We start from the raw sequence: 12,633 nt of genomic DNA, 5'->3' as shown, positions 1-12,633 counted from the left end.
AGCACTGGGAGTAGCAATTTTAGGATTTTTCGTGTTCTGAGGATTTCCAGATAATGCAAGCACTGGTTGTTTCGATTTAGGATCATGTGATTCATTGTTGCCTTCATTTTTGTTTCAAGTCCAAAATCGAGATTTGTCAAAGTTGGTGTTGTTTTGGTTATTGTAGTTTGATGAGTTTGTTCCTTCCTTGTAGAATTTGAGTGTTCCCTTTTTGACACAGGCTTCCTCTACTTGAATGCCATTTTCAATCAATTTAGCGAAAGATGGTATGCATTGAAGTTTGAGTCTGTAACTCATTTCGCCATTCAAGTTATCAGTGAAGATTTCCATTTTCTCTTTTTCAGGAATATCTCGAGGATATCTGGAGACCATGCGTCTCCAGCGTTGAAGGAATGCCATGAATGTTTCATTGTTCTTTTGTTTGGTGTTGCAAACATCTAGCATGGTTATGGCATGTTGGAAGTTGTAGGAATAGTGGGTGATGAATTTGTTAACCAACTCATCAAATGATCTAACGGGTGGCGAAATTTTGGATAACCATTCCATAGTTTGCCCACCCAAGCTTCTGGGGAATAATCTCATCAAATAGGTGTCATCATGAGCAAATTCAAGGCTTAGTGTGCAAAATTCTCGAACATGATCCTGGGGATCACTTTTCCCATCATATTTATCAAATTTGGGAACGTCTGAGTTTGGAGGAAAAGGTACCATGTTCAAGCTTCTGTCAAATGGATAAGGACAGATTTCGTTTAAAGAGTACCACACTGTTGTCCCTTGTTTCATATCCTGTATTTGCCTTTGCAACATTTGCATTTGTTGAGTAAGAGCAATCAAGGGTGCATTGTCTTGCCGTGGAAAAAGTTCTTGCCTTGTATTGGTTCTCAGCTGAAAAGGAGTGGTAAATGGTATATGTTGCTCTGGTGTTTCTAGTTCAGGTATACGCATTTCTAGTATGCGTTGTTCTGGAATGTGTTGTTCAAAGTTATGTTGTTCAGGTATGTGAGTTTCTTCTTCTCGGTTTTGTTTTTGAGATGCATATTGCCGAGATCCGGTTTGAAAAAGATTTGGGTCGAAATCTTCAGGAAGTTTAATGCCCTTGCTTGTGAGCATCAACAAATATTTTTCCTTGTCATTTTCCATGAGCTTTTCGACAAGTTTTTGGAAGGAGGGATTTACTTGACATTCCCGAAGAAGGGCTTCAGTAATTTTAGGTTCTTCTACGGGTGGAACTTCAAAAGGATTTGATAATCTTCGATTCATACTGGACTCAGCGGGTGTCTCACTTTGTTTGTTACTTTGAGAGCGAGTAACAGGCATTTTAGTAGAAGCTTTTAGTGATGAAAGGGACAAAAGCCTCCTCGATGTGTTGCTCGGGCGTTGGTGGTTCTGGTTGAGATGTGTTATATGTGATGCACTCGTCGGGCAAGAATGCTGGATTGATTTTTCCACCGTGGTTTATGGTTTGATTAAAAGCAGACTTTTGACAGTATGCTCTTGTCTTCAAGGGTTCCTTGTCAAATTCGCTAGATTTGTTTTGGATATAGCGTTTGACGTGATGAAGGAGTACCCGATGAGATTTGAAGAGTTGACGATTGATGTATAAAAACTTTTTTTGCCTGATGAATTTGGAAAAACTAGGTTGTCGTTTCTTTAACGTGATGTTACGATAGAGGTTCTTTTTTCTCAGAATAAAGGGATTAGTCATGCAAGAGTGATCAATGATTTCCTTTGATTGGTTTGGATTCAGTTGATTCTTGTTTTGGAAATTTCAAATCTTACTTTATTAGAGTGAAGGCTGCCCCTTCACGATAAAGTGTGTCAAATGATATGGATAAAAGCTTCCCGATCTGGAAACTGGATTTGACGATTTGAGAATTTTAAACAAGTGTTTTGAGATAGAAATCCGTAAGATGGTAAAGGATTTTGATGACATTGATGATGAAAATTTTTCAGATTATGATAGGAGAGACATCTTCTATTGTGCGATTTGTTTAGGATTCGAACAACTTTGTTTAACACAAATTTAGCTTGAGAAAAGTTTTTAATAGTTTGTTTTTGTCACTCTGGTTTGATAAAAGATGATTTTTGATGAAAAAAAAGTCTTCTAAAATGTTTTTGAAATTTTCAAAATTTTTCAGTTTTGGACTCTTTGTTTTTCGGCCTTAGATCACGCGCTAAAATAGAGTTTACATGCGCCACTGAATTTACCAGATGCGCTAAAGGAATGAGCACACGTGCTAATCTGCCCCAAGATACGCGCTAAAGTTTGGATTTTGGAAAATTTTTGTTTAACCGGGAAAAATCTACATGCTAGACTGGGCTTTAAATGCGCTAACTTTTGGAGTAAATGCGCTAAAATATGGTTTCTACGCGCTAAACTGTTTCTTCCACGTGCTAAAGTTAGGACCAATGAAATTTGTTGTGGATTTTGTTTGAAAAAGCTATGCGCTACACTGGGCTTGATATGCGCTAACTGTTTGAGTGAATGCACTAATGTATGTATGCTATGCACTATGTTGTTGCTGCCATGGGCTGAAAGTAGGACTATTGAAAATGGTTATTGAATTTTTTTGAAAAAGTCATGCGCTACACTGGGCTTTAGACGCGCTACCTGTTTCGTTTTATGCACTAATTCTTGGTTGTCACGCGCTAAGAGGTTGCTGCGACGCGCTAGACTGTGTTGTGGATGTGCTAAAGGATTGTATACTGGTTTGCCTGATGGAAAAACGCTACTATTTTAACTCCACGCACTAATTTGAGGCTTGGATGTGCTGGCAAAAGTCTTCCACGCGCTAAGATGTTGTTCTTATGCGCTAGACTGCCCTGATTTTTCGGTTTGGGTGTTTTCTTGAGATTTTTGATTTTTGTTGAGAATTTTTCAAGTGCGATGGATGATTTTCTGAAGTAATAAATGCAAGCACGGCACAAAAAGTACAACCATTTTGCCTAATATAACAAAAAGTGTATGTTCTGCGAGGATGTGTTCAAATCCCCAATGTTTTAACAGGTTAGGATACAAGTAATACACTTCAGAAAGACTTTTTATTCAAGGGTCATAAATAACATCATAGCCCACTAGTCTCGATACTCCGTCAGCTCAAACAGCCATGTCACCCCCTGGGGGGCGCCCATTTTTTTGCCTTTTGCCAGAAGTTAACTCAAAGTGAATTGCTTCACAGTTGAGTAGTTATCTTGGGAGATATATGGTGAGTAATCTTGGGGGCGGATTCTTCCCCACCCTTGCACTATGATGTTACAAATGTTTGGTTACTGACTCGGTTCAAAGCTTCTAATTCTATGGTTCATAATCAGGCTTCCTATTCGACCGTCAGTGATAAACTCCTTCAGGAGGCTTCCCAACCTTTAGAACAAAGGCTTTACGTATCTCAAGGATACTGGGGGAAGACTAATCACTGCGCGCAACTGTTGAAAAGGACTTTCGTCACTTTCCACATTTGATTATAGTGGGTTGGAATTCTTGGCGTCAAAACCATTCCCCACTTAGGTCGTTCCCTTCACACCGGACATAAATGGCTTTAAGAGTTGATTGCAACTCCTCGGGAAGGTAGGCCTGCTAAAGGATTTATTGCTTGAATGAAATAAAGCTATAAGAATGGTCTGGATTTTTGATCACCCAGTTAAGGGGAGAGCATATACCTTCCACTTTCGAGACAAAGTAAACAAAGTTCTTTTTAGCTTTCAAGACAATGATTTTCTAACTTCTATTTGGAGATGTTGCTCCAACCAGCATGATGTTCTTTTTAACTTTTAAAAGAAAAGATTTTCTGATCTATAAAAAAGAAATGGTCAACAAAACAAAATTTCTGATTTGTAGGTCAACAAAAGAAATCGTTTTTAACATAAAATCCCCCACTCGACCTGCAAGCAAACAAAAAAGATAAAACTTCAGGTGATCTGGAGGACTTCTACAAGTCTAAAATTTTTAGTTCGGTTACAAATTTTTATTTTTATTTTTTGTTTTTGTCTGTGATGCGCTACAGAATTGACTATACGCGCTACAATAAAAGCCAGATGCGCTAAAATTATGCTCCTCTGCGCTATACGGTTGCTTGGATGCGCTAATATGTGAATTAGAAGTGCTGCTCTGTGTTTTGTCTTTCTCCCGCGCTCAGTTCTGCAGGAAAATTTGAAATATGATGCGCTAACTTCTGAGGTTCACGCGCTGGATGATGGACTATAAGCGCTGAACTGGGGATCGTATGCGCTAGTCTGTTTGTTGAATGCGCTGCTCTGTGATTCGCCCATGTCGAGACCTACAGGAAAGTGTTAGGAGTCATGCGCTAAGAGAATGTCTTCACGCGCTAATGTTCAGACCACACGCGCTAAACAGGGAGTTAGATGCGCTACTCTGTTGTTTGGATGCGCTAAACAGTGAACTGAAAGCGCTACTTCAAATTTCCCGCGTGCCTGCAAAAATGGTTAGTTTCAAAAACCGATTTGTTATTTGGGGTCGGGCCCCACGGTGGGTGCCAGAAATGTATGTGGGAAAAGTGGGCGAATAAAACTTAATATGTGAAAATTTAGTTAAATACTAGTCCACACACACACACAAGACTTTTTGATGCAAGCTATGGAGTAACGTAGTGTTACTCAGCTTCCCAAGGAGGGTCCCATGGTTCTCTATCTCACAATGTCCCTCAAACCAACATTTTTGCTCTCAGATCACTGAGCAAAATGGTTTAGGGATGGCAAATATGAGAACGAGAGATGCTTTTACTAAATTTAGTATGAAATAGATATGAAGCTATGTATGATGCTAAAAATGTAATAAACAAACTGATAAGATGACGAGATTAGTATGAATACTATCCTAGCATACTATATTTAGTCTATGATCGAGCTAAATGATAAAGAAGGTAATCTAAACATGAATATTTAGTCTAATTCCTGATCTAAAAGAGGCTAAATGAAGAGCATAAAGATGATGAAAAAGCTTGAAAGTATTTGAGCATAAGTGTGATGCTTCAAATTTGAAAGATGATTTTTTTTAGAATGGAAGAATGAGAGCTCTATTTATAGCACAAACAAGGCAATGGATGGTCAGGATTGAAAGGTTTAATCAAGGGCCATGTTTGAAAGTTGGGGATCCATGTGCACAATTGGCACCAATGAAATGGTGACAAGTGTCAACATAGGATTGGGTTGAGAGAAGAGGTTGGAGGCATTAAAGGCCTGAGAAGACCTCATGGTTATCTAAAGGCTAAGGGTCAAGTCTAAGTTAGGATTACCCAATGGATTAAGAGTTAATCCAAGGATAAACCTTTGTGCAAATGATTAAGAGATAATCATGGTCAAAGCATTAATGGCCTGATGAGACCCTTGGGTTGGATAGAGGTTGAGTCAAAACAAATGTTTTAACCATGTGGGAGGGTTTGAATTAACCATTAATGGTTATTGGAGACTTTAAGGATTAAGTGGTTGAAGGTTGGAAGCCTTCAATGGTTTTCAAAGACTTTAAGGGTTTTGGTGGTTGAAGGTTGAAAACCTTTAATGGTTATCAAAGACTTTAAGCCATTTGAGAAGTGACTTCCCTTTGCTTAAGGATGTGACAAAGTTTAAAGGAGGGTTAGGTTAATTAGAAGTGTTTAGAAGATTCTAGAAGGGATTAGAAATGGGTTTGGGATTTTGCAAGTGGATGGGGGGGATAATAGGATTTAAATTGAATTAAATATTTTTATTCAATTTGGTTGAAATTTGGGGAAATTAAATAAATTAGATTTATTCAATTTAGGATAACTATTTAATTAAATTTAAATTTAATTAAAAGTGGATAGGGGGATTTAATTGAATAAAATGATTTATTCATTAAATGGTATAGTGAATTTATTTAAATAAATTGAATAATTTATTTAATTAAATAGAGGAATGTGGATAGTTTAATTAAATTGGATTTAATTAAATAGAGAATGAACATAAAATATTCATTTAGGAATATGGTCATTTTTTTACGTCTACAACTGTAAAGACATATTTGTTTTTATATATATAGGGTTTAAAAAAAAAAAATGGTTAGGGCAAGTAATGTGGTTTCAAAAAAAAAAGAAAAGGGGATTTTATAATAATAAAAGAATTAGGGTCCTTGAGTATTTTGGTTAATAAGGCATGTTTAAATAAAAGGAAATAACCTCACATAAAAATATATCAGAGTTTTTTAGATAAAATAAATATATATATATATATATATATATATATATATAAAATTATAAATATACATATTTATATATAGTTTAAAATTATGGATGTATAAATTTGACTTTAATTTAATTAGTTTATTTAACATTTATATTTTATATATATTAAATAAACATTTACATATGAAGTCTTAAATTTTTAAATTAGATTGGAGTTAATCATTTAAGAAATTAATTTTGTTTGTAAATTATTTGACTATAGGGAAAAAATTTAGTCCACCTAGATATAGGTTTATGAGATTAAACTTTATAGGAAAATTGTCATTATGAATTTATTTGACCCTTTTATATCGAATTAGTTGAAACACATTTTAATTATTGTTAAAATAAAATATAGACATTTATAAGCTAAGTGCTAAGACTAATTTAATTAGTCCCTAAAATCAATTAATGGTTATTGGAGATTAATTTTATCTACATCAATTAATTGACTAAATTAATTTATTGATTAAAATTAAGAAGATAATAAATAATTCTTTTAGTGTTCCACTTTTGATTTAAATTAATATCATTTACTTGACTTAGAGGTTAGAGTTACTCACACATAGTTAAGACAAAACTTGCTAGTGCATTTCATACTTGCAAATTTATATGTTTTAAGTTGTGATTTAAAATAAATAAATTTATCCCGTTCATGCCCAAAAGTTTGGGCATGACACTAGGCTCTGATACCAATAGTTGGAATCCAAGAACACTGAGAGGGGGAGTGAAACAGTGTTCTACCGGTAAATGAATTTCTAAACTTATTGCTAATCATTTGGATGACAAATTATAAAATTAAAGTGAATAAACAAAGCAACACAGAAAGCAATACCATAACACCAATATTTTTACGTGGAACACCCTGTAAAGGGAAAAACCATGGTGGGGCTAATACCCACAATATCTATATACTTGATCAAGGTATACCAATGTTACATAAGGGGGTATGCACATGCATACAGGCTCACCGCCTAGAGCTCACTTCTCAAAGAGAAGTTTCACTGACTTACACAACATTACACAATGATTACAAACAAAAATGAACTTAAGTAGTGCATATGACCATGCTGGATAAGTTTTGGTTTAAGCTTTAACAACCTTCACTGAAAACGGTGTAAATGATACTCTGTTCTTCTATGTTTCTGCTATCGGTTAGGATTGCGCACGTGTAACTACACACAAATGCTAACACTTGCACACCAATTCACATACCATCAATCTCTAACTCTTTTGCAACCAAAATCATATCACAACCATCATCAATCATAATCAAATCCATCACTAAGAGATCTTCCTTAAATACCCTTGTAACTTGTTCAATATGTCGGCCTCAAGATGAAAATAAACTTGTCGGCTTCCAAATCATAAAGTATGTTATGCATTATCCCCATGGTCATAATTGATGTTGGCCCACATGCTACCTCCAATTCCACAAATTATTTAACCATGTCCTATCTTAGCTGGGTCCCAAAATGTGAATTACCAATACCAAAACTAATCGATTAACAAGTTTAAAGAAAAGTGTGTATCCCGATTGGCCTAATCAAGACAAAATGATAAAGCATTGATTCCAGATGAATAAATACCATCACCTAAAGATGAGTTGCCATCAATGACAACCCAAAATGCATTTTACCTCAGAAGATGACTACCAAATGAGTGTCAATTCCCAACATCCTGTACGATCTCAATAGGGTCCAAGATGAATTCATATGGTTGGATAGATCACACAAGATTACAAAGAAAACCATTCAAGTAGTCACATGCTTGAGTGCAGCTAGTAAAATTTCGAGGTTGAGGAAAGTGCACAATACCATTATCGTAGTTGTAACTGGTTCCCAATATGACAACTGGTCTATGACTATTAGTGACATTGTTGAGTATGATGTGAGATTCACCTCAATGGTAGTGGGCTATTAAGGTGTATCAATCGAGCAGGTAGAATTCAGTCTCTGGTACAACAATATTTACTGCATATCAGATGCTTAAGGAGAATAAAAGGTGCGATCTTTGTTCTATACCCTTGAGTGAATTATTAAGCAAATTGAAAAAAATAAAACAAGACAAGAAACATACTTTCAAGTTTGGATCTTTATTTGTATGCTTAGCTCTCTATTTCTTGAATGAGATCCCTAGTATTGGAAACTATAATGGGCTAATGAAAAACTAGCGGTAATGCAAATTAAGGAAGGGTTGATGGGTATAGGTGACAACACAATGAGAATATCAACCTTATGGGGCTATTTCAAGAACTTCCAAGCCTCTATGAAAGCTAGAGAAATAATTCTAAAATAAATAGTAGAGAAATATGAGAAGACAATTTGTTTTATGGTTGATAAAGATCAATGCCACATGGAAGCGGTTGAGACGAGGACAACTTGGATCATGCCCATGGGGTATGAGGTTGATTATATTAGCTTTATGTATATGCTCAACATATATTGAGAAAAACAGTAAATTAGAAGGAGCAGAGATTTGGAACTTTCTGGGAAAAGGATCTCGACCTGCACAAAAATTTCACTGACTCCAAAAGGAAGAGGAAGATGAGAAAAGAGGTTGAGGAACTAGTTGAATAGATGGGTATTAACATAGAAGTAGTGAAGAGGGCCAGAGAGAAAAATATTATGAAGGAGGAAGATGTGGTGAAGCCACAAGCTAAACCAACTCCTTTCAAGAAGCCCAAAGCCAAACTTAGCAAATCTACACCTACCTTTGGTGTGCATAAGCTGGTACCTCCACCCAAGAAAAAGCCAACAACCTCTACTAGTGGAGCAGAGAAAAAGAAGAAAGAAAAATCTATAAGATAGTATAATATAGCAGAAGAGGAAATAGAGTCCGATGAAGAGGTGAGGTAGGTAAAGAAGACTGCCACCTATGCAAGGGTAGTCTAGAAGCCTACAACCGGTGATGCTCCTCCCACGAAGAAAGCTAAGTCACAAGGAGAGCCATCTAGAAAAATTAGAGCCACCAAGTAGAAGAAATCCAAAATAGATCAAGCTCTTAAATCTGGTAAGATAGAAGGCCCATATGAAATTTTACCACCATTGACTTTGCAGCAGTTGATTTATGAGATTTTAAAAGATGGTAATTTGAAAAATGTTTCTGTATATTATGAGAATTTTGAGGATAAAGATCAGTGAGCCATTGAAGAGGTAATTGTAGAGTATATGGATAAATTTAGTAGGGTCTTGATAGAAATAACATCTATGATTCCCAAAAGCTTGTATGAAATTTTGGATGCAAGAAGACATACAACTTTGCTTAAGGATGAGGAAATAAAAGAGTATGTGCTAGTAAATCTACCATTTGTTATTTCTAGAGATGAAGTAACCCGATTGCTAAAACTTGCCAAGGATAGATTTTGAAGCAAGAGGAGGGTAAATAAACTTATGACAGGGAAGAAAGTGTTGGCATTATACACTCAGATGAGAATAGTAGATGTTGTCATTGATGGCAACAAAGTGGCAACAAGGTTCAACAAGGTTCTACAGGTTCACCCGGCAGTAGACTTCACCTATCGGAACTAGCAAATACAACAAGGTTTATTCACACTGGAATCCAGTTTACACCGGCAACAGATTATACCGACATCCAAAGTCGACTTGGAAATAATATTGTTTATGTAATGTAAATTGTAATTGTATGGCCGACATGATGTATTATAAAGACTCATATATGTATGAGATCTTGTAGGTCATTTGGTGAGTAGAAGTAAGTAATGAAATGTGTGTATGTAAGCGGTACATGTGATAAGATAGGGATATGATACCAGATAATTGTATATGCACTTTGGTGTGTTTATCTTGAGAGAGAATAAGAAGGAGAGAAGAGCGAAGATTATTTTGTCTAAGCAGAATCATTTACCAACACGGTTTTTGGTAGAGGTATCAGAAAAAGCTTAAACCGGTACTAAATCCAACATTGCAGATGCTATTTTGAAGCAATACATTGTTATTGGATTTAACCATCCAATTGTGTTGTTGGTGGGACTCCATTTTTGTTGTTGAGTAGTGAGCTCTAGGTAGTTGGCCTTCTTGCATGTGTAGGCCCCTTTTGTACTAAGTAATATTTATTCATATTGGTCAGTGAGTAAATATTGTGGGTCACAAATCCCACCAAGTTTTTTCCCTTATCGGGTTTCCTTGCCAAAATATATGTGTTATGGTATGCATTGATGCAGATTCTTTTGTTTCTCTTTACTGCATTATCATTTATTTACTGGTATATTAATTTCAGTTACAGAATTGTAAATAAGTTTAAATCTTTCATCTACTGGTTAGACACTGATTCACCCCCCCTCTTAGTGTCTTTGGGATTAACCAATTATCTAACAAGTGGTATCAGAGCCCAACCCTCTATTTGCAGAAGCCTAATAGCTTGAGGAAGATTTTGAAACCGGTACCGATGGAAAGTTTGAGAAAACAGTTGGAAGTGGCTCTTGAATATTTTGATGTAGAAAAATTAAAGAATATCAAAATGGAAGAAGAAATTAGATCTGCTCGAGAATTCATCAAAGCACTTCAAGAAAACCTGGTCATAGCAAAGAATAAGAGAAAAAAATTACATGTGCAACTTCTAAACCAAGATGATGATGAAAAGGAAACTCTCAGAGATATTGTAGAGAAACCGAGACAAGAGAACAGTAACATGAAGAATGAGATGCAAGATTTAACCATGAGACTATGTAAGGATATTGAAGACAAAAAGAAGAATCAGGATGATTTGGCTAGACGACTTAATGAAAGATCAGATGAATCTACAAGGCTTAGTTATGAAAATGATATGCTTAAAACAGAGTTGATTCAGATGCAACATGACAAAGAGGAACTTATGAGACAAGTTAGCACTCTGGAAAATGAGTTGGTTGCTGCAAATAAATACAAGGACAAATTCAAAAGGAGTTCAGACAAGCTTGATGATATGCTGAAAAGTCAAAAACTTGATGGAGAAACAATTGGACTTGGATTTGAACATGGAGAAAGTTATGGAAATGCAAACAATCATGATCACATCAAACCGGTAAGGCAACCCAATGCTTATAAATTCAATGGCAAATGTTTTAATTGTAACAAATTTGGTCATAGAGAAAATCAGTGTAGATTTAGTAATAATTAGAATACAAACTTATCCACCGATCAATGTTCCAAATGCAATAAACATGGTCATAACTCAAACAATTGTAGAATGAATGTAAAATTCTATTCTTGTGGTAGATTTGGACATCTATCTAATCAATGCAGTTCTCAAACTGGGCAAGGTTATGGAAAAGCTATTCAAAGAAAAAATGTAACCTGTTATGCATGTAACAAGATTGGGCATATTGCAAGATTTTGCAGAAGCAAGAATGTATCAACAAACAATAGAGGATCTAATGATAAAGGCAAAGAAAAGGTGAATGAAATCAAGCAAGAATTCTCTAAACAATGGGTCAAGAAGAGAGATCAGAGAAATGATGAATCTGGCTCTGCACCGGCAGAACAAAGAAATCCTGCATTGACAAGAGAATCTTCATCTAACTAAGGAATAATCCTTAGGGCTAAGGAAACTAATTGAAGATCATGCATTTTACCCTTAGATGGTGGTAAGAAGTCATAATATTTCTTTACCGACACATATGTTGAGTTAAATGGAAATTAACTAAACCGACGAAGCATTTAATGTGGTTGTTAGTTAGCTTTTGGTTATAAAGCATTGAAATTTCTCATTTTGATTCACCAAGCATTCAAGTATTCAAAGAGCACAAAAGTAGAGCCCCAACATTCAAGAAGTGAAGCAGCAAAGATTTTTCAGGGCACCCAAGGTCTTCACTGAAAAGGTATTTATTTTATGACATGGCTTCTTCATCTTCCATTCCTAAATTCATTGCAAACCCTAATATTGTGGAAAATATCAAGCGTCCTAGACCAATCTTAAGATAATCTCTAAGATATCTAAGTTGGATGACTCCATTGGTGCATTTTCAAAAATCTCGAAGGGAGTTGCATTTGTTGAAGACCCTAGGGCATACATTCACTGTAACATTGAAGATTTAGGGTTTGAGGATATAAAGAACATGTTCATGAATGTCATCAAAAACAAACAAGGTGTAATCAAACCAAACACAAGATTGTGGAAGATTTAGGGTTCGTTGACATCCTTCACATGCCTGAATTTTTAGATGAGATTGTCCGTTATGTTCTTAGAAGAATTCATGGTGATTTTTATGACTAGACTCAGTTTACAAAATCAGTAAGGAAGCAATTAAGGTTGTTATTGGTTTACCTTCTACCGGCACTAGGCCTGAGAAGAAAAATAAAATTCCAAACAAAGAGGTTATGAACTTAATTGGTGCAACATCTAATAATAGACCACTCAAGGTTAGCGATATAACTGATAACAATGTCAAATATGCCAGTATGGTTATTGGATACAAGGTTGCTCATACAAATAAGCCGAATCC

Source organism: Cryptomeria japonica, chromosome 8 (genome assembly GCF_030272615.1).
Source record: "Cryptomeria japonica chromosome 8, Sugi_1.0, whole genome shotgun sequence".
Classification (NCBI taxonomy): domain Eukaryota; kingdom Viridiplantae; phylum Streptophyta; class Pinopsida; order Cupressales; family Cupressaceae; genus Cryptomeria; species Cryptomeria japonica.
Note: the sequence above shows the minus strand (reverse complement) of the source record.